Source organism: Ochotona curzoniae, unplaced genomic scaffold (genome assembly GCF_017591425.1).
Source record: "Ochotona curzoniae isolate NIBS_2020 unplaced genomic scaffold, NIBS_Ocur_1.0 contig_50, whole genome shotgun sequence".
NCBI lineage: Eukaryota > Metazoa > Chordata > Mammalia > Lagomorpha > Ochotonidae > Ochotona > Ochotona curzoniae.
Genome location: NW_024466446.1, coordinates 4,954,349 through 4,976,749, shown reverse-complemented (window position 1 = coordinate 4,976,749; position 22,401 = coordinate 4,954,349). Strand labels below are relative to the sequence as shown.

Here is a 22,401-nt window from a genome sequence, read left to right as displayed (position 1 = left end):
AGCTCCTGACTTCAGCCTGACCCAGTCAAGCTCTGGCCATTGCTGCCATCTGGGAAGTAAATTTTTCAGCAGGTGGAAAATCTCTTTCTCTCATCTCTTTTTAATTCTGACTTTCAAATAAATAAAATATCATTCTTTCTTTAAAAATTCCATGATTGAGTAAGTCCTGAAGGCATAATTTCCCTGAATACTCTCTTACATTTGGTAAGAATTATCACTTGGAGGCAGGGTTTGGACAGTATGGTGAGACCATGGCTAGAACCCTAGTAGGGCTACTTTCCTTCTTGGTCCTCAACCTGCACCTGTACTGCTTTCCCATACTACATAACTATGGTGGCTTGCACAAGTTATGCTAACACAGGAGGATGATACATTGTATTTCCTGCAGTCCCACCTGCTCCATGTCTGATCCGAGTGTCAGATACGACACATATCCTTCCTTCTATCGTGAATCTAATCATGGAGACCATTGGTTTGTGTTTTTTTTGGAGGAAACTCTGTGTGTGTAAGTGATGCATCCATACATCATATAAATAGCATGGCTAACGAAAGACTCCAGGAGGAGGAGGAGGATGTGTGGCAACAGCTAAGAGAAGACCTCATCTCCAGCTGGTTTACTGAGGACATTTCTTACCTAAGGTTTAAGACAACACTGAGTCTGGAAGTAGGATGGCTCTAGGGCTGGTTCCTTATAAATGGCCCAATTAGTCTTTCTGCCACTTTCTGCTTCTGCTTCTTGGGATTTGGAAGCACAGAGCCTGCACCACCCCATAGCATGAGGTCGTGGAGAATATCTCATGCCACAGTTGGCTTTCCTGTGTCCTACGAGGCTTTGCGTTCGCTCCCGTGTTCCCGGCAAGGGCAACTGAAACAGTGATTGGACATGCAACATGTAGAAGTTGCCTTTTGGTGGCATCCTGAACATTTATTGACTGCCATGACATCATCGGCAAGTCATTGGATCTTAACTCACACGAAGAATTGTCACGTGGATGATTCAGTGAGCTAAGCAAGATTTATTTTCATCTGGGAGGCAGATCTACAGAGAGGGGAGAGAGAGGGCTTCCAACCTCTAATTTACTTCCCAAATGGCCACAATGACCAGAACTGGGTTGGTCCAAAGCCAGGAGCCAATAGCTTCTTCGTTCCACACATGGAAACATTAGCCCACAGCTGAACCATCCACCACCACTTTCCCAAGCCACAGAGAACTGGATTGGAAGTGGAACAGCCAGGAATCAAACTGGTGGCCACATGGAATACAGTTTTTACCTGTTCTAGGAGACTCCTGCCATGCTTTTGCTGCCCACGCCAGCATCTGTCTTCAGAGGAAGTCTATGGATCTGTACACTACACACAAGGCATCTTCCAACCACTCATCCTCTGGAGATGGAGGTGGCCAGTGTCACCTGGACCAGATGTGCTCCCATTTAGGCCATGGGCTCAGGGAGGACAGGGGAAGAGCTCATGGAGGTGACGATAGGGACAAAAATGCAGGGGTGTATGTCACCATGTCTGGTGGCTTGCTAAACAAGAATGTACACTGGGTGGCGCCAGTGGGGAGGGTACGTAAGAAGTCAGGAATCCACCTGTAGGCCGGGCTGGCAGGAAGTTTAGCACCAATGGGAAGGAACACGGCGGCCACAGAAGCACACCATGGAAGCAGCCCAAGATTTTAACCCCAAAGTTCTGTCCGCACCCTGATAACATCTTTTAATAAAGATTTTTTTTTTATTTGAAAGGCAGAGTTACAGAAAGAGAAGAAGACACACGTGCATAAGCACACATGCATAGAGAGAAAGGGAAAGAGAGAGAGATTTTCCATCCACTGGTTCACTCCCCAAATGGCTGCAACGGTAGGAGTTGATTCAGTCTGAAACTAGGAGCCAGGAGCTTCTTTTGGGTCTCCCACTTGGGTGCAAGAATCCAAGACTTTAGGTTGTCCTCTGCTGCTTTCCCAGGTTGTAAGCAGGAAGCTAGATCAGAAGTGGAGCAGCCGAGACTCAAACAGGAGCTCATATGGGATGGTGGTGCAGCAGGCAGTGGATTAACCTGCCCCTGTATGTCAATTTAATGATTTGGATTTGTTGTCTTCTTAGTCCCACTTCCAGAAGAAAAACTCTTGCCACATGCCCTTCCCTTTTCTCACTCTGTTAACTCCATGTGCCCCTCAGGTCCCACTGTTCTTAAAGGAAGCCTCTGTGGTTGCCTTTTGCTTGCTTGTGCTATTCGGAGAGAGGGAGAAGGAAGCGCCTGGCTAGAGGCTGAGGGTCTGATCTTACCCTCTGTGTTGGTTCACGCTCATTTTCCAGCGTGCAGGGTTGACCATCCACACACTAACCAACTAGAGCCCCTCCCTTCAGCCACAGAGCAGAGAAGCAACAAGCAGACTCCTGGCCTCTGGAGGCCCCAGAGTTCCTTCCCTGCCCGCAGTCGGAAAACCCATCACCAACTCACCCAGGGCAGTCACTTAAGCCTGACCAAGGCTGAGGCTAAAAGCAGTAACCGCCCAGAGCTGGGCACTGCACCTGGCAATTAAGACGGCCACATCCTGAATCAGACTCCCTGGGTTCAAGTCCCAGCTCTGGCTCCTGACTCCAGCTACCGTCTGTCCTCTGGGTCTGGCCTCGCTCTCCCAGCCCGCAGTCAGACGCCTGTTTATAGATCAGCGATGGCCGTGGGGCTCTGCCTCACCACGCCACCCACAATCTGCTGCCAACCATTTGCAGGGCGCATGGATTGTGTTCCCAACCCCAACCAATGTGTGTATTTGGGAATGAACCAGCAGATCAGTGCTGCTTGCCTATTTCTTTCTCTCTCTCTCTCTCTCTCTCTCTCTCTCTCTCTCTCTCTCTCTCTCTCTCCCAAATTAAACTATTTAAAAAACAGAAACAACTTCTGGAGATCTCACCCAAATGGACAATGTCAGTCTCTGGAAGAAGAACCCATATTTTAAAAGCAAAGTGTCCCCTGTGGGCATTTAGGCAATAACTAAAAAAGCTGCCCGGGTTGCCACATTTCATATCAAAGTTCCCTTGTTCAAGTCCTGGTCCCCTATCTCAACTTCCTGCGGGTGGACACCCTGGGAGAAAACAGATGATGTTTCAAGTTCTTAGGTTCCTGCCAACCACATGGGGACCTGGAGTGAGTCTCCAGCCCTTGGCTTCAGCTTGACTCAGCCTTGGTTGAGGCAAGCATTTGTGGACTGGATTGGTAGATGGTTTGTCCCTCTCTCCTTCTTTTTCAAATTAAGTAAATGAATAAACATCCATATGTGATGTGAACTGAACTGTGTGCCCACACCCAGGACAATTGTGCAAGCCCAAACCAGGAATGTGGCGGCATCTGGAGGTGAGCAGTTTGGGGAGGTGATTAGGTGTAGATGAAGCCATGAAGTTCCATGCCTAAGGAAGGTATTTGCCCTTGTATAGGAAGACCCAGAAATAATCATGAGAACACACAGACACGTGTGACAGACGACGGAGTCTTCTCAGGGCGAGGAATGGTCAGGGACCTGAAGCCTTCCTCTGGAGAATGCGGGCTGTGACACCGAGTGTCCCCGGGTGGTGCCGAATGAGGAGAAAGAGCCTGACACACATGCTGACACACCACAGAGGTCTCCCTCTGCTGGTGCAAGTCTCAGAACCAGGAGTGTGTGCTGCTCTTGGGCGAAGGCCGTCTGCCCTGTGCAGCCAGTGAGCTCCTTCGGTTGCCTGTAGAGCAAATGAAAGATCTCACAGACAGCCCGGGAGCATCAGTGTGATCCTTCCGGCCCTCATCTCTCTCGGCCAATGATACATACAGCCGTTCCGCGACCGTGTATTTTTAGCTCAGGACATCTGCCTGTGACAGCTCTGGACCCGCCTCCTTACCATGTGGGCTGCATTGTGCAACTCCCACAGTCCTTCAGGGCAGCCCCAGTCCATGTTTGGTGAAATGGTGTGTTTGGAAGCCTGAGGGAAGCGGAGACAGTCAGCATGGGATTGCTTACATTATTTTGGTCCAAACATGGCCCATGGCCCAGGGCTAATTTATCTATTTTCATATGGTGCTTTTCTCTTCCACTTGGGAATTTGCCTCCACCCCATCCTCTCCTGCAGCTGCTCCCCTCTTTTGCCCACCCCCACCCTCTGCCCTCCTTTTTGGCCTGGTCAGGCATGCGTTTATTTCAGGATGGAAGGATGGCAAACAGCACCCCCCAGCAGCCACCTCCAAGCCCAAGCCTCCGTCCCTACCTACACGGTTCGCTCTCGGGATCCACTGCCCACCCACAGTGGGTACAGAGGGACACCTACCCACAATGCAAGCACACACTTTCCCTAGGCTGCCATCTCGTCCTCAGGCACACACTTGATTGTGCAGGTGTGGGCCTGAGTACCCACAAGCTGAGCTCATGAAGGACAGCAGGCCTGAGCCAGGAGCAAGCCCACCTTCCCCAGCCCTGGAAAAGCCCCTATTTTAGGGCCCCTTTACTCCCCCTGCCCCCATGTGTAAAAACAGACTGGTCTGCACATGGGATGGAAACTGTGTCCTGGCAAAACACGAAAAGTAAATATTTAAAGGGAAAGAAGCACACATGAAGAAACAGAATGCCTTGCGTTTATGTTTCCATGGTCGCCCGCCAAATCCCTCGCAGCCTCTCCCCACTCATGTCAACTGTGCCATATGCTTCGAGAGCAGCGAATGAAACCCATGGTGGGAGGACACCGTCCGTCCTCCGGGTCTGGCCTCGCTCTCCCAGCCCGCAGTTGGATGCCTGTTTATAGATCGGCGATGGCCGTGGGGCTCTGCCTCACCACGCCACCCACAATCTGCTGCCAACCATTTGCAGCAAAAATTTAGGACAAATGAAAAAGTCACACATGTGGGTGCACATGTGCACACGCAGTTTCCTCCCGTGCAGCCTCTGGCCCCAGCATTTTGAAAGGCAACAGGGCCCAGCCCGGAAAAGGTGGGAGCCTAGCTAGTGTCCAGGGACAGGCACAGCAAGGAGGTGCCCCAGGGAGCAGTTGAAGCAAAAAAAAACTTTGTCCTAGTTCACTGCCCAGGTGGACCTGGGCTCCCGGGTACACATGCCAAGCAACAGCAGAATAAACCATCATCACATCTGCTTAAGGTCAGACCCCACCTGTCCCCAGACCCGGGCCAGGAGCACATTCCCACTGCTATGACTCAAGCAAACATAAGATTTTGGCTCAGAGAAAGCTTCTCCCAGTGCAACTCCTGGGAGCAAGTTGAGCTTCCTAGTCCTTCCCTGATTTGCCTGGTGACTGTTCTGGAAAGCGTTAGCCTCATGCGTCTCCCACCTGTGTCCAGGTCGGCCAGGCATGCCCCCTCTCCAACCTGGTTTGGTCCCTAGGACACCAGTCAGCTACTCAGGAAAAATGGCCAAGCAGCATGCCAAGGAGCCACTAGACTAATGATACCTGAATGGGAGAAGAGACCCACACTTGTGTGTTCCCACAACACGAAGTCATCACATTTTCTTGTGCAGCTTGTGTCCTACGTTCACAGGGAGGCTGTCCCCATCCTGATGTGTGAGCTTCTAGAATTGCTATCTTAGGCACTTGGGCTCAACCCTGGCTTTTTGCCGAAATGGCTAATTTGCGGTTTGGCCTCAGCCAAGACTCTGAGTACTAACCCCAACCTCACTTCTAGTCTCTGGAGTGTGATCAGTAATTGTGGGAACCACAGACTCCTGCCCTTTCTAGCAACCACTGTCATACCAAACAAGATAAGATCTGGCGTTCACCTTGGTTATTAGTACCTTGTTATTCATTTCCAGGTCCAAGTGATCATTGCGATTCACTTGGAGTAGATTTCCTGAAATCCTGTTCTCTAGCTGATACAATTACCATTTCAAGAATGGAATGCAGGGGTCGGCATGGGGGTTCAACAGGCTGACCCTCCACTGACATCCTATATGGGCACCAGCACATGTCCCAGCTGCTCCACTTTTCATTCAGTTTCTTGCTTGTGGCCTGAGAAAGCAGTAGAGCGTGACCCAGATCCTTGCCCTCCTACCCCTGGCTTCAGCTCGGTCCAACCTGGCCATTGAGGTCATTTGGAGAATGAACCAGAGGATGGAAGATCTTTGTCTGTGTCCTTTTCTCTTTATAGATCTATCTTTCCAATAAAAATAAATAAATCTTTTAAAACGAATATAATGCAGAAGTTTTATACCTTGTGAAAACTATTAATTTCACTTACAACAATAACCATTTTTCATCCATTTAGTAGAGTGGCTATAAATATTGAGGGAATGTTTGCTAAGTACCCTTATGGAGAACATTATTTCATTTTATAGCCCAATAATTATTTCTACAAATTTAATAATATAAGAGAAAAAATAGTAACCATCATACTTCAAGTCGAGTATTTGGAGAACTATTTGCAGTAGGATCATTCATGATTTTTTTAAAAAGATTTCTTTCTATTTGAAATGCAGATGTACAGAGAGAGGGATAGAGAGAAAGATCTTCCATCTGCTGGTTCATTCCCCAAATGGCTACATTGATCCAAGCCAGGAGCTTCTTGTGGGTCTCCCTTGTGGGTGCAGGGTCCCAAGGCCCTGGGTTATTCTCCACTGCTTCCCCATTCCCCAAGCAGGGAGCTGGATGGCAAGTGGAACAGCCTGGACTAGAACTGGTTCCCTTATGGGATACCAGCACTGGCACGTACAGGATTAGCTTTCTGAGCCACCATGCCAGTCCCCCACTCAAGACTTTAACCACACAAAGTACTTCAAGTATAAATAGCACTTGAGTACTTGAAATACTATGCCTAATTTTTGATGACTTAATTCTTCAAGGAAAGATCCTGTTGTAGAATTCTTATCTCTGAGAATGAATTTCATGTAGAATGCCACCTCTATCTCTTCAAAATTCCACGAGGAAGAAATAAACCTAAAACAATGTCTGACGATGTGATCATGAAATTGTCATTCATCCAGATATGGTGAGGAACACAGAACAAGTGAGGATGAAGAGAGAGTGCCACAGGTCCATGGGGCGTTCCAAGCCTCCCAGCCCACCAGTCCATCTCCAAACATGAATGGCTTTTTAAAGAAAATGTATTTCTTTATTTAAAAGGCAAAGTGACAGAGACAGAGAAAGATCTCCCATCCACTGGTTCACTTCCCAAATAGCTGCAATGGCCAGGGTTGGGTCAGATTGAAGCTACGAGCTTCTTCTGGTCTCCCATACAAGTACAGGGTCCCAAGGCTCTGCACCGTCCTCTGCTGCTTTCCCATGCCATCAGCAGGAAGCTGGATGGGAAGTGGAGCTGCCGGGATTTGAACTGCCAGCCATGCAGGATGCCACTGTCACAGGTAGTGTCTTACCCGTTGAACCATGACTCTTAATTCCAACATGAATTCTTCAAGAAAACTCCTTGGGGTTTTTGCAGAAACCAATAGGTTGAACAGAAAGACATTCCCAGCTGCTGCTCCACAAAAGCCCATTTCCAGGAGACAAGGTGCGTCTGAGGGTGATCGGAGGGCTCAGACGTGAAGCCCCTGTGCGAGAAGCCGGCTTCCCTCTTCCTCTGGGCTGTGTGTGCAGCTGGCGGTGGCTGGGCCCTGTGTTCCTCGTACACTTTCCTTCCCTTGCCTGGCAGCGCGGGAGATGAGCTACGAAGCCAAACATGCCTCATCTTTATTGTGCTGCCAAGTGGCTGTGGCTCTTCCCAGCAGAGTGGATCTGATGGGGGAGCTATTTATAAACCGAAAGGGACCATCAGGAAAAGCGTGGAGCGATTGTCTCCAGCCGTGAAACCAACATGGTGAAGACACCAAGCAGGAATCGCTAGCCTCCCGTGGGTTGTTCACACTCCTCAAGCTGCCTGTTGAGAAGACAATTAGGGCCCCACATGCTGCAGCCTGCCAGCGGCTGGGAGCAGAGCCCCCCTTTCATCATGCTTCTCCCCAGAGATAAACTGCATGACATCACGGAGACCTTGGAACAGCCTTATCTTGTAATTGAACAGAATGTTCCAACAAATTGGAACAGCAGCTCCAGTGTGTTCCCAGGCTGCCTGAAAAAAAAAAAAAAAAACACAGAGGTTGCGCAGTGGTACCATACAAGAGCAGGGTCAACGCAGAAAAGGCTTGCAGAGAAAGGGGCTTGACCAGTGCAGGGTGCAGGGCTCGACAAAGGCAAATTCCCCTCCATTCTGCCTGCCAAGTGGTCCTGCTTACCTATCAGGATCCAACCACCTGCGAGGAAGGAGGGCTGAGGTGCCATGAGAACTCGGGGTGGCGGCGTCATCTCAAAAGTCACCACAGAGTGCATCACCCCATTTTAGACCAAGGGCACAAGGATGTTTTCCTCCTAATGTTCATGGGAAATAGTGACCAGGGACAGGAGCAAGCAACCTTCCCCTCAGCTGTGGCAATCAAAGCTAACAATGGGGGCCCAGCGTGGTAGCCTAGTGGCTAAAGTCCTCACCTTGCATGCACCAGGATCCCATAGGGATGCCAGTTCTAATTCCGGCAGCTCCACTTCCCATCCAGCTCCCTGCTTGTGACCTGGGAAAGCAGTAGAGGACAGCCCAACGCCTTGGGATCCTGCACCCGCATGGGAGACCCAGAAGAAGCTCCTGGGTCCTGGCTTCAACCTGGCTCAGTTCTGGCCATTGGGGTCAGTTGAGGAGTGAACCAGCCGAAAAGATCTTTCTCTCTGTGTCTCCTCTCTGTAAATCTGACTTTCCAATGAAAATAAATACATCTTTTTAAAAAGATTTTAAAGATTTATTTACTTATCCAAATGTCAGGCTTACAGAGAGAGAGAGTGATCTTACATTTGCTAGTTCACTCCCAAAGGAGCCCCAAAGGCCAGAACTGGGCCAGGCCAAAGTCAGCAGCTAGAAACTTCATCAAGATCTCCCAACATAGGTGCAGGGACCCAAGGACCTGGGCCATCCTCCACTGCTTTCCCAGGCATATTAGAAAGGAATGGGATCAGAAGTAGTGCAGCCAAGACTTGAACCAGCACCCATATGAGATGTCTGTGCTACAGACAGCAGGCTTACCCACTGCACCATAGCACCAGCTCCCAGAAAAATCTCAAATGCTTGCGATAATGCCCTCTCAGCATGTCCTGGGCGGGCACCTGCACACTGTGGTCATAGAATAGCTGTGAGTCTTGCTGGTGTTCAGGACACACCAGCTCTGCCCAGTACTTTCCTAAACAGCCTTCAGTTTGGCAGCCCGGTCAAGGTCTTTCCAGGATCCCAGTGACTAGCGGCCAATGGAATCCAGGGCTGCAGTATTTACTCAGCGTTCAGCTCCTTCTCTTCTCCCTCTTGGAAAACTTATGGTGAGAACAGCTTTTTCTGGAGCAAGCCCTTAAGAGAAACCAAGCACTGTATCTAAAAAAAAAAGTTCCAGTAAACGCTTCCTCCTGATTTCCAAGGAAACCACTCACTGTGCATTTCCTATCAGAGTCACCACTGGTGTTCCTGGGGAAGCTTGCTGGGGACCATGGGTGTGGGAGCAGCAACAAGGTGTGGCTGGAGGGTCAGGTGCACGTGGACACCAGCACCCATTTCTGCACCCAAACAGATGCCCAGGTGATTCCTGGCTTACAGCGATTCTATTGGTATTTTTTTTTTTTCAAATCTCTTTCTAAGCTGCCAGCCATTGGTCCACTCCCCAGATGTCTGCCACAGCCAGGGCTGGGCCAGGCTGAACTCCATCTGGGTCTCGCATGCGGATAGCAGAGACCCAAATCCTTGAGCCGTTACCTGCCGTTTCCAGGGGTACCTATGGACGTGGAAGCTGGAGTTGATGGTCAGAGCAGGGAACTGACCCCAGGCAAAGGAAAACCAAAAGTTAGAGCACAGAAAGTACATGTGTGTATACCTGTGTGCTTCACATTTATGTTTATATGGGCATATGTGTCATGTGCATGTATATGTGAGGTGTGTGTTTGTGTTCAAATACATGCACGAGTGCATTGTTGTGTGTGCATGGTCATACGTATATGTGTGTCCGTGTCCGTGTCATGTGTCCGTGTGTGTGTTGACTGTGTATTGCTTGCATGTTTGTAGGGAAGATGCCAGCTGTGACTGGCTCATCAGTTCCTTTCAAAGATTTCAAAAAGTGGTTACCTCGTCTTTGGTTCCCACTGTGACTGACACAATCAGCCAGAAGCCACCTGGCTCCTCCCTGGCTCTGTCCACTGCATGTGACCCAACCAGCGCCAGAGAAGTCCCAGCACACCCAAGGCACTCAGTACATGCCTCACTGGCTGAATGTCTTTATAGTTACCTGGCTAACTTACTACTCTCAGGGGACACACCTGGCTCTCGGAGGATCACTGAGATACAAGATGGTTTTCATGAAAAATCATGACAGAAGAGGTCTCTGCCTCAGCGTAACGTGCATTCCCAAGCAGCAAAGAAACACAGAAGAAAGCCACGGGTCAGCAGTGAGGAAGCTTGCCTCTCCCCAGCAAGATTCCTGGAGCAGAAGCATCTCTCCAGCCGGAAGCCCTGGCCGCCACCTGCATAGCCGGCGGGTACTCGATCACAGTTCCTTGGAGGACCAGCCATCACCAGTGTCTGCAGCTGCTGCCTCGAAGCCAAGGGTTAGACCAGACTAAAGCCAGAAGCCAGGAGCTCCGCCCAGATTTCCCCCATGAGTGGCAGGAACCCAGGGACTTTAGGACACTTCTTGCTGCTTTCCCTAGTGCATTTACAAGGAGCTGGGTTGGAAGCAGAGCTGCCGGGGCTCTACCCAGAGTTCTGATATCAGATAACTGGCATCACCGGCAGCAGCTTAAACAACTGCGCCCCACAGGCTGACCCCGGGTCAGATGCCACATGAATGGACTGACTTTAGGCTTAAGCCATCCTGGAAGCCAGCTGCACGCCAGCAGGATGGCCACAATCAAGGCCACCCTAGTATTTACCGAGTATAGAGAAATAACTAGTCTGTCCTTTCTGTGGAACAAACCTTTCTGTTCACAGCCCATGAAAGCTATAAGTGCTCCCCGAATAACTACAGCACAGCTGAGCTCATCTGAAATCAGGAGCCAGGAGCTTCTTCCACACCTCCCACACAGATGGAGGATCCCAAGGCTTTGGGCCATATCCTGCTGCTTTCCCAGGCCATAAGCAGGAAATTTAATGGAAAGTGGAGCAGCCAGGATTCAAATCAGCACCCATGTGGAATCCTGGTGCTTGGCGGTAAAGGATTAGCCAACTGAGCCATCACACCGGACCTTATTTCTGTCTCTTCTTTCTCTCCATCTCTTTCCCCCACTTCTCTCCCTTTCTCTCTCCGTCTTCTCTCTCTCCCTCTCCTTCTCTGCTATATCTTTTCTCCTCTCTCTCTGCCTCTTCTCCCTCCCTTCCTCTCTCCTTTTTCTCTCTCTCCCCCTCTCTTTGTCTCTTCTGTCTCTTACACACACACACACAGAGACACACACGTCTTTATTGCACACAAGTGGAAGCCAGTTTTATGGATTTCTCGGGAATTTGTAATGCACTCTTGTTTATTATTTTTGTTAATCCCTGCCCATTCCCTGTAGTTACGATCATTAACCAAATCTTAAAACAGAGCAAAAACAGTGAAAGGTTTACACAACTTATTCTGGAGAGCAAGAGAGATAGTCCATGTCCTTCATTCCTCTTGGAAGCTAGGAGACTCTTGGGAAGAAAGTGGGTGAGGACAGACTGGGGAGGGAGAAAACTCCCTTCGACCTCTGGAAGAAAAAAAAGAACAGGTATTCAGATGCAGCCTAGGAAATTAACCTGCAGTGAGATCACATCCCTCCTCTGTTAGCTTGCTTTTTGTGGCTACAACAAAATACCTGAAGCCAATCCAAAGCCAGGAGCCTCTTCTGGGTCTTCCACATAGGTGCAAGGTCCCAAGGCCTTGGGTCATCCTCGACTGCTTTCCCAGGCCATAGGCAGGGAGCTGGATGGGAAGTAGAGCAGCTGGGATATGAACTGGCACCCATATGGGATCCTGGTGCATGCAATGTAGCCACTGGGCTACTATGCCGGGCCCAAATGGGTCATTTTTTTAAAACAACAACACCCCTGAATCTCCCCTGCCTTGTAGGATAATTGTAAAATTCTGCACAATTTTCCCATCCCGCCCATCATTCATTTGCCTAAGTCTTCTCTCTGTCCTTTAGTTCCAGCCCACTGGCCTGGCTGCCTTCCCTTCCTTGGGCGTTACTAAACAGCACCCCTAACTGGAAGGAGATCCTGCTGTCATGCCCCCAAGCCTGGATGCACTCGTCTAATGTTCAGAAAGCCAGTAACTGACACTGAGGTAGAAGCAAATTGCAAAGCTCCCAGCAAGAGATGCACCAAAATCCCCCATGCTAGGAGCCACTTCAGCTCCACGCTTCACAGACCCCAGCAGACATTGCTCACTAGTGTTGGGGCTTGGTCAGATAAACTCCAGAACCCTCCATACAGGCTTGGGGCAGGACCTGGGAACCAGCATTAAGCTGCTGCTTCATCCCCAGGCTCCCCAAGGAGTTAGGGGTGAAGGCTCCCCTACACTGGCACTGGGGCCAAGAGTTTCTGATTGTCCAAGTTCTTGATTGGTCAATGGAGCACCTGGTCTTCCTTTGATTGGTCAGCGATGCCAGGTTTCTCATGACATATGATAGTCAGGTGAGAAGCTACAGCCAGAACTGGGCTAATCTGAAGCCAGGAGCTTTCTCCAGGCTTCTCATGTGGGTGTAGGGGCCCAAGGACTTGGCCCAACTTCTGCCGCTTTTCCAGTCCATAAGCAGAGAGCTCGATGGGAAGGGAAGCAAAGCAGCCGGGACTAGAACTGGTGCCCATAAAGGATGCCGGCTCTGCGGGTGGAGTCTAAACTGGCTATGCCATGGCACCAATCCTCAATGTGAATTCTTTTGATAAAGGGCAGGCGAGGACACTTTGGACTAAGGGAAGCAGATAAGAGGCTGGGTCCTGCCTTCATATTACAGAGGCTGAGTTTGAACAAGTGGGCATATGACCTCCAAAAACCTAGTTGAGCCACTCCCCCTAAAGTTTCTCCTGGCTGCCCTCATCTGACCTGCCTAGAGTCTGTGTTCTAACACTCACCTTCGCGATTAGCAGACAACTTCCACAGCCAAACCAGAGATCAAAGCAACTAAGGTGGCAGCAAGACACAACTTTCTTTCTTGTACAGGGATCATCTGGAGGCTAGTGTTGTGGCACAGTGCCTTAAACCACCCCCTGTGGCACTTCCACCTTGTACAAGTGCAGAATCAAGTGTCTGATGTTCTGTCTCTGATCCAGCTCTCTGCAAACATGCCTGGGAAAGCAGTAGAGGATGACCCAAAGCCATTGGACCCTGTACACCAACATAGGAGACCCAGAAGAAGCTCCTGGCTCCTGGCTTTGGATCAGCTCAGCTCCAGCTGTTGCAGCACCATTTGGGGAGTGAATCAAACGACAGAAGTCTTTCTCTCTGTGTCTCTCCTCTCTCTGTAAATCTGACTTTCCAGTAAAAATAAATAAATCTTTTTTTAAAAATTTAAATAAATAAGAAGAAAGGGTTCCAGGACCCCACACTGTATCCCTCCCAGGGTCTGTTGAACCCCGGGTATCTTCCGTAAGTAGCAGGATGGGTGCTCTCCCAGAGGAATTAAAGAAATGTAATGGACATTTTGGAAACTAAATAGATCACTGATTTTTTTTTCTTTTTAATTTCTTTTTATGTACTTGAAAGAAAGATTGACAGCAGGGAGAGAGAGAGAGAGAGACCCCCCCATCTGGAGATTACTTTGCAATACCTCCCAATAGCCAGACTTGGAGCCAGTCGGAAGCCAGATAATGTGTTGTGGTTCTGCCAGAACCACTGCTGTACCCACAGCGTCCTGGGCCAAGTAGCATGCCCAGTGATTGAATTTTTTAAAGTTTATTTCTTTTCTAAATTCCCCAGCTTAAAGGCAAAGTGTGTGTGTGTGTGTGAGGTTGCAGAAAGAGAGAATGAACCCTGTGCCCGTGGAAGGCCAGTAGTGTGAAGGGGATCTGCGGGCAGCTTAGTTTCAGAAGGGGCACCTTCCACCCCCCGATGGCACTCCGATGGCCTTCCGCGTGTGTCCACTGGCAAACCGCTTGGTCAGATAACCCCCCAGAACCCTCCGCACAGGCCTGGGGCCAGACCTGGGAACCAGCATTTTGTGAGAGTCAACTGTGGGGATGGCAGACCAGCCCCCCCCCCCCCCCCGCCCCGTGTCCCCACAACCACAGGGACGCAGGAGCCAGTGCGGGTGGCCAAGGACTCCACTCTGGGCCTCTCTGCCCGCCCACCCACCGCCCAACTCCCGGGGCTGGGGTGTTGGTGGTGGTGATGGTGACACACCCGCTGCCTGGAAGGACCAGGCTGGCCACTACCGACCGCCCAGCGGCTCGCAGTGGGTGGCATCGGGTGGCTCCTTTTGTGATGGTGGCCTGGCCTTGTCCCCCGGGTGGGACGCGCTCGCGGGTCTTGGGGGGGGGGGGGAAGGCCCTCCACAGCCAGCCCCAGCCGCCTCCAACCGGTTTATTTACTTAAACAACAAACACCCCGCCCATGGGCAGTTCCTGAATGGGACGAGACACCGCGGCTTCCCGGAGGCCACCCACGTTGCGGGCTGGCCCCGGCGGCGGGGGTGAGGAAATGACAGGCTGTGCGTTCCAGCGCGCCCGGGGCCGCCCGGGACGCGCCCTGACCGGTGCCGCAGCAGCCGCGCCCGGGCGTTCTCTGCCGCCTGCCACGGTCCCCTTTTATTTTGCCCTGTGCCTTCTTGGTCTTCTCATTCTCGGGACCCATAAAGAAAAGCAGATAATAAGAGAAGAGAGGGTGAGGGCGGGAGAGAGGAGTGTACGCAATCCCTCCTCCCAGGGTGGGGGGGAGAGAAGTTTGAATAAACACAATGTCACTGAAAAGGCAAACAAGCAAAGCTGTTTCTGAAAGAACCAGATGGACTCCCAAATGTCCCTCCCGCCTGGCCCCCGGGGCTGGGGCGGCGGTGGGGTAGCGGGGAACGGGGGCCTGGGATGTGTTGGAGGGGGGCAAGGAGGGTGTGTTCACCAGGCAGTCATTTGGGTCTGGAACGGGCAGATCAGCCCTGCAAAGCCAGGCAATTTTGGAAACCTCAGCCCTCGCTGGAATAACTTACAGTCCAAGGAGCTCTTAATGACCGTGGCTATTTTTTTTTTAACATGTCCCATATCATGACTCTTCTCAGATGCATGGTCAACGTCTTAAATCGGCGATGGCTGACCAGATTCTTTTCTTTTTAAGGCAGCACCGGAGTTTATTTTGTTTTCTGTCCCTCCAAGACTTTCCCGGGCCCGGACAGATGGCTCTGTGCGTGGAGAGATGAGGTCCATGTGCACGCCCTTTCCTCCTTAACGTGTTCCACGCACCCTGTGTCCGTCTGCCCTAGAACCTCCTGCTTCTGGTCGTTTCCCAGCAGCGTCCGAGGAGTACGGCGGAGAGGCGGAAAGGGGCAAGCATTTGTCCTCACGTCCGTTCCTCTGTCTCCTCAGGAGAGATCTGAGTGGCATTGGAGGATATTTTGTCTTTAGGGCTAAACGAGTACATCGCATCCCCACTGGCCATCCGTGTGCTTGGGAATGTGATGCAGGATTTCTGGAACACAAGAAGAACTTTAAAGGTTGTCAGTACAACCATAGTCAAAGGTAGAATTTTCCCAAAGCTCAGGTTGATGCTAATGGGCAGGTTTTATTTATCAAGTCAGTTCCAAGCATCCAGTAGTCTTTCAGGTCATCCTGCCGATGCCTCCAATACCACTGGTTGGTCTACAGAGCTTATGCAGTATTCTTATGGCTAAGGTACAGTTTCTACAGCCAACACCTATTCCTTAAGAAGGCCATGTGGGTCTTCGATAGCAAGTTGCCTAGGTCCTAAGGCTGAATGGACAGAGGCAAGCCGCCAAGTCATTGAGGTACACCCAGAAGCTGACCTAGGAAATAGCGGCTCCCTAGCCTGAAGTGATGTAATTCCACTCTCCAATGGCTGCTTGGCACCTGATCGGACAGTTAGGCAGCTTACTGTCTTGATGCAACACCAGGTGGCCCCTCCAGGTCTGGGAGAGCCAGCCACAAGAATGAGAGGAACCTCAACTAAGAAGTGGGCTGCTGCCTCGTTTCCGACTATGAGTTCAAGATCAATCCCCATGATTGAGCTAGGCAACTCCTAGTGAGGCACAAAAGGTACCAAACTGCTGGCTTTCTAATTCCTTGCAAGCAGTAAAGGGCACCACCAGGCCCGGGCTCACAGAAGCAGTGTCTTCTTAGTTGGCAGCTGTGTGAGCATCATCTTTGGCTTTATGCTTTTTAAAGACTTATTAATTTGTTTGAAAGGCAAAGTTACGGAGAAAGAGGAGAGACAGAAAGAGGGAGATTTTCCATCTATTGGTTCATGCCCCACATGGCCTCAACCACTAGGTCTGGGCTAGACCAGAGCCAGAAGCCTCATCCAAGTCTCCCACATGGGTGCCAAGGCCCAAACAGTTGAGTCAACTTCCACTGCTATACCCAGGCACATTAGCAGAAACCTGGACTGGAAGTGGAGCAGCTGGTACCTGAACTGGCACACAAATGGGATGTTGACCTTACAGGTGGCAGTTTCGCATACTACAACACACCTTAGTTCCCCCATACACACACTGTGGTTTTAAATTTGGTCAGATCATGTCTTTCAAGGAGATCTTTGAAATCTGAAAGCTAAGCCTGAGAAGGCTCCCTGATGAGAAAAGGCAAACACTGGTTTGATATTGAAGTCAAAGAATTGATCCTATTGGCTAGCCAGGGAATTGACAGGCCAGGGAATGTACTTGGTAGAGCTTAGGAGGACAGGAATGGAGAAAGTGGGGAAAGAATAATTCTATTAGATGATGTCAGAGAAAATAGCCCTTGCCAGAGGAAGGAGAGGCAGGTGTATGGTCAAACTACCTCTTGGGATGCCTGCATCCCATATTAGATTAATCAAATCTCATACCTGGCTTTGAATCCTGGCTCTGTTCCCAACTCCAGCTTCCTGCTAACGCACACCCAGGGAGGTGTGAAGGCTCAAGCAGTTGACTCCCTGCCACCCACACAGGAGACCTGGATAGTTTCTGTTTCCCAGTTTTGTGCTTGTGAGCATTTAGCAAGGGACCCAGTGGACGGGAGGTGGGTCTGAGTTTGCTCTCCTCCTTCTGTTTCTTTGTCTGTATCCCTAAAATAAATAAGCATCAAAAACAAAGACGAATATGCTTAGTAAAACAACAAATAAAACTTGCACTTTTGTGGTTCAAAAGTGGATCCGTACAGACCATCTCCACTGGCTCAACCTGGTACATGAGGGAACACTGAACCATCAGCCATCAGCATGCACAACTTCCCTGTGGAACAGCTGGAACTGTTTTCTGCCAGAGCATCACCACCCCTTCCTTGGTGGAATGCAGACAGTGGGTGTAAAGGCCTGGGACCGACTCACCCATCTGGAAGAGAAGAAAAAAGCCAATGTGTCTCTGAGCAGAAAATCTCATCCAGGGAAGCCCCAGGTGCAACTCAAGGAGTCGTGAGCTAAAGAAAAATGACATCTCTCTCAGGAAAGAAAAGTCTACATTCTCAGATTTGGTAAACAAACTGGAAATGTCATGCAACTCGTAGCTTGCAGTTCTAACTGTGTGACCAAGCCACAACATGAAGAGCCTTAATACACAGGGCCAGACTATTCAGAGCATTCTCTCTCTTAAGTGGAGTCAGAGATCCAACTGTACTCCATGACCACTCACCATTCAAACATGGAACTTGGTTCCAGATCCTTCCCTTCATTCAGGTACATTGTGTACAATCCTATAACACAGGGAACTCACGGATGCTCATGGGGCTCCATCACAGCTGTGCCACAGGACAGTAGTCAGCAGTGAGCAGGTGCATGAGTGGGCAGGTGATGATATCATCAACAATGATGAGATGAAGGATGGAGAGCATGGGGAGAGGGTGAGCTCATCAGTTAGCAGCAGTGGGTAAAAAACAAGAAGAGTCTCTGACACGAGCCTGAAAGTGTGCTCATTCCTCAACTCGCAGTCCAAGCGGTCAGTCGGTGGGTAACACCACCTTCAGTTCAGGATTGAATTTTCTAGGTGCAAATCCCAACCATCCCAGATGGAATCACTGTCTCCAAACCCCAAGTTTTCCCTGCCTCATGTGACCCCACTCCTCTTATCTTTAGGGGGAAAATTCACGCTTTTCTTCTCTAAGTTTTCATTATAAGAATTTTCTTGGCTCCTAAGACTGGCGGGCACATCTCCAGCGCTATCAGACTTCGCTGCTGGTAGTTGCAGAACTTGTGTCAGGACCAATTTTTTCTCTGTCATGGCTCAATTAATCCTTTTACTTCCCAGAACCCTGAATCTCAAGGGTTTTGAGTTAACAATTACTAAGTCAACTCACCATTTAATCTTTGTTGTATCAAAGTAGCAATAAATCCCAGCCTAGAGGAAAGAAACCTCCTAAACTTCCAGGTCAAGGTCCTTGGCTAACCCAAGACGGGTAAGAGCAGAAGTCCCAGTTGCAGAGACAAGTTTGCCTCCATCCTGTGTGTGTCTGGTCTTCGCCTGTTTGTTTTAAGGGTGAATGGTCCAACTTGATAAAGCAGAAGAAATCTGAAATGTAAAATGTGATGAAATCGCCTCTTACTGGCAATTGAAAGCCTCTCAAAGTTTCCAACAACTAAAGCTAGCACCAGGACACTTCAGCAAAAGGTCATGGGAAAGTGGAATTAAAAGATAAGCTTCAAGAAACAGGCATTTAGCTTACTGAATAAGACCTCAGTTCAAATGGCCATCTTGCACATCGGTGTGTTCAGGTTCAAGTCCCAGTTCCAGATCCTCAGTCTGGCTTCCTGCCAAGGGAGATGCTAGGAAGTGGCAGGTGACAGTACAAGTTGTTGGGTCCCTGCCAAGTAGGTGACTTAGATTGAGCTGTCAGTTCCCAGCTCCAGTCTACTCCCAGTCCCAGCCATTGCAGGCATTTGGGGAACGAGTTGGCAAAGGGGTATTCCCTGTCTATTTCTCAAATTGATAGCTATTTAAAAAAAAAAAATACGTTCATGTTGGGACAAACATTTTTGACATCCGTGCATATCTTTCTTGGAATTTGCATTTCTGATAACCATGTCGAAGACCTTCATATGTGGTTGGAGCAATATCAAAGTCGTTGGTTCGATCCCTGTCTGACACACAGGAAAAACTATGTCTGCTTCACTCACTCCTGCACAGCCAGACTACACAGAGTAGCTGTTCAAAAAGATCCTAAAAGGACCTGGCACGACAGTTCAATTGACTAATCACAGTATCACATGTGCGCACTGGTTCGTTCAATGGCTCCTGCACTTCCCATCCTGCTCCCTACTTGTGGCCTGGGAAAGCAGAGGAGGTTGTCCTGAAGCCTTGGGACTCTGCACTCGCGTGGGAGACCTGGAAGAAACTCCTGGCTGGTGGATTCAGAACAGCTCGGCTCCGGCTGTTGCAGCCGTTTAGGAAGTGAACCAGCAGATGGAAGTCTTTCTCTCTGTCTCTCCTTCTCTCTGTAAATCCGCCTTTCCCATAAAAATACATATATATTTTTTTAAAGATTTATTTTTATTATTTTTTATTGGAAAGGCGGATATACAGAGAGGAGATACAGAGAGGAAGATCTTCTGTCCGATGATTCACTCCCCAAGTGAGCGCAACGGGTCGATACTATGCCGATCCGAAGCCAGGAGCCTCTTCCAGGTCTCCCACGCAGGTGCAGGGTCCCAAAGCTTTGGGCCGTCCTCGACTGCTTTCCCAGGCCACAGGCAGGGAGCTGGAAGGGAAGCGGGGCTGCTGGGATTAGAACCGGCGCCCATATGGGATCCTGGGCGTGCAAGGCGAGGACTTAACCACTTGCGCCACCGCGCCGGGCCCCATATATTTTTTTTTAAATCACAAAAAAAATTAATGTTATAAAAAAGCTATGTGTGGACTTCAAACTTTTTGTAGCCAAGTTAACTCATTTGTTAAGCCTATCTTCTCATGAACTTTTTTAAATACCTGGCTATATTTGGCGAGTTCATCACTGAATTGTCTATCTATTACGCTGTACGCAGGACATCTGAACTTGCAATGTTTTCTTTAGGAATAAAACAAACCTGAGAGACCTAAAAGCTGAAATCTTTCTGCGGTAGAAGAAAATTCAACTAACATGTAAATGATGTTTCTAAATATTTCTTGGAGACCTGCCCACTCCCAGACCCACCCAAAACCTGCTGAGCCAAGACCCTGGGAAGTAGGGAAGACAGTTATGCATCATCTATGCCTGGCAACTCCTCAAGGTGACTCTGGCTCAGCCTCAGAAACAGATGGAAGGTCTTCTTCTCTTTGATCCTCTCTGTATACTGCCTTTCCAATAAAAATAATAAATAAAATCTTTAAAAAGAAATAGTCAAACTAGATACCATAGTTAAAAAAATAATAATAATGTTTGCAGGCCTGGTGTGGTAGCCTAGTTACTAAAGTCCTCACCTTGCATGCACCAAGATCCAATGTGGGCACTGGTTCATGTCCTGGCAGCCGTGCTTCCCTTCCAGCTCCCTTCTTACGTTATCTTCAGTCTAAATTACTATAGTTTAAAAAAATATAATAATCAAGGGCCCAGTGTGATAGCATAGCGGTTAAAGTACTTGCCTTGAATGCTTTGGGATCCCATATGGGCGCCGGTTCTAATCCCAGCAGCCCTGTTTCCCATCCTGCTCCTTGCTTGTGGCCAGTTGAGGACGGCCCAAAGCTTTGGGACCCTGCACCCACGTGGGAGACTGGGAAGAGGCTCCTGGCTTTGGATTGGCACAGCTCCAGCCGTGGTGGCCACCTGGGAAGTCATGCACCACCACAGAACACACCCGGGTCTACAGGAATAGCGCTGTGTGAGGCACCCAGCTCTGTTCTTCTCTAGGTCAGCTCTGCACCTATCCGGACCCTGACTCCATCACACCCTTAGGGGGACAGCCCCTGAACCAGCATTCCCAAACAAAAGCTGAAAGCTGCTTCCCCTCTGCCGATCTCCTAGGTCAGGATGCCCATGTGCCCAGTTCCTTGAGCCTCCATCACATGACACCATGTCAACAGATTGCCCTGGAGCTCCAGCTGCGGCTCCTGCAGAAAGGGACATGAGACAAGGCAAGAGGAACCCTCTTTCTGACTCTTCACAAGGTAGTCAGTCCCTTCCGACTCCAGTATCGCACAACAGAAGCACCCACAGACATCCACACTGCAGACTGTTGGGAGAGGGGAGTGGATACCCTGGAGGAGGTTGCTATTTAGTCGCATTCCTGGTCTCTGCCCACTAGATGCCAGGAGCAAGCTGTGACTAGAAAAGCAATATCTCCCAAGCCTTGCCAAGGGACCCCCTGGGGGCAAACTCCCCGCGCTCTCCCCTACCTCTGTTAAGAACGCGCCAGCCAGCCAGCCGGCCAGCCAGCCTGGAGCCTTACGTGTAGGGATTAAAATCCTACAGGAGGTCTCTTGAGGGCCAGTCAGACCCTGGCTAGAATTAACAGCTGCATGACCTTGAGCCAGTGAGTTCACCTCTCCTGCCCGGTAGCTTGGGGAGATGGCAGGACTCACTCCATGGGGTGGCTGTAAAATAAATAAATAAATACATCATAGGGGATTGCAGGAACGCACCCGCGCGCGCGCGCACACACACACACACACACACACACACACAGCCTGCTCCGAAATTCTGTTTGCTATCTCCTGACGTTGCAATAAAAACGAGGTGTTTTCCCTCCTGTGTTGAGGTGTGTGCAGGGAGAACTCGACTCCCGAGGCAGGGGAATGTTTGTTTTTCCTTTCTTTCTTTCTTTCTTCCCTTTTTTTTTTTTTTTTTTTTTTTTTCAGCTAGAGTCCTGTTCGAAGGAACAACAAAGAAAACGTGAATTCTCTCTGTGTGTGGTTAGATCTCCTTGAGTTTTACCTCTGGGGGGGGCGGGGCAATCATTCCTTGTCCTTGAGAAAGAAAAGCGAGTAGAGACAAAACTCAAACTGCAGACTGTCGCCGCCGACACAGGTCGGACTGCTGGGCTGCACAGTGGCCCCCCGCAACAGGCAGGTCCTGGCTGCGCCTGGGTGGTCCCGGGCGGGCCGCGGGGATCGCAGCTGCCCAGGGCAAGAGCTGCGCCTTCTTCCCCCCCCTCCCCAGGAAAGGTCCTATTTGCCCCCTAAACGTGCAGCTCAGCTCGACTTCCCTCTCCGTTTCTATCTCACGCTAAATAATTGGGCGAGATGACTCAGGGTCCCTGGGAGACCCCGACTTTGGAGCCGGCGCAGAGGCGACACAAAGATCTAATCAAAGATCTAATCTAATCACGCGCGCGAGCAGGGGGAGCAGCCCAGGCTCCAG

General features: G+C 49.9%; 1 long non-coding RNA gene across 1 annotated transcript in view; it reads left to right on the top strand.

Moving 5' to 3' along the window:
- The window catches only part of LOC121161991, a 35,824-nt gene extending 14,699 nt beyond the window's left edge, over window positions 1-21,125 (top strand). The window contains exon 3 of the long non-coding RNA XR_005884742.1: window positions 21,067-21,125. This is a non-coding gene — a long non-coding RNA (uncharacterized LOC121161991). The remainder of the gene's footprint in view (window positions 1-21,066) is intronic.
- Window positions 21,126-22,401: the final 1,276 nt, after the last annotated feature.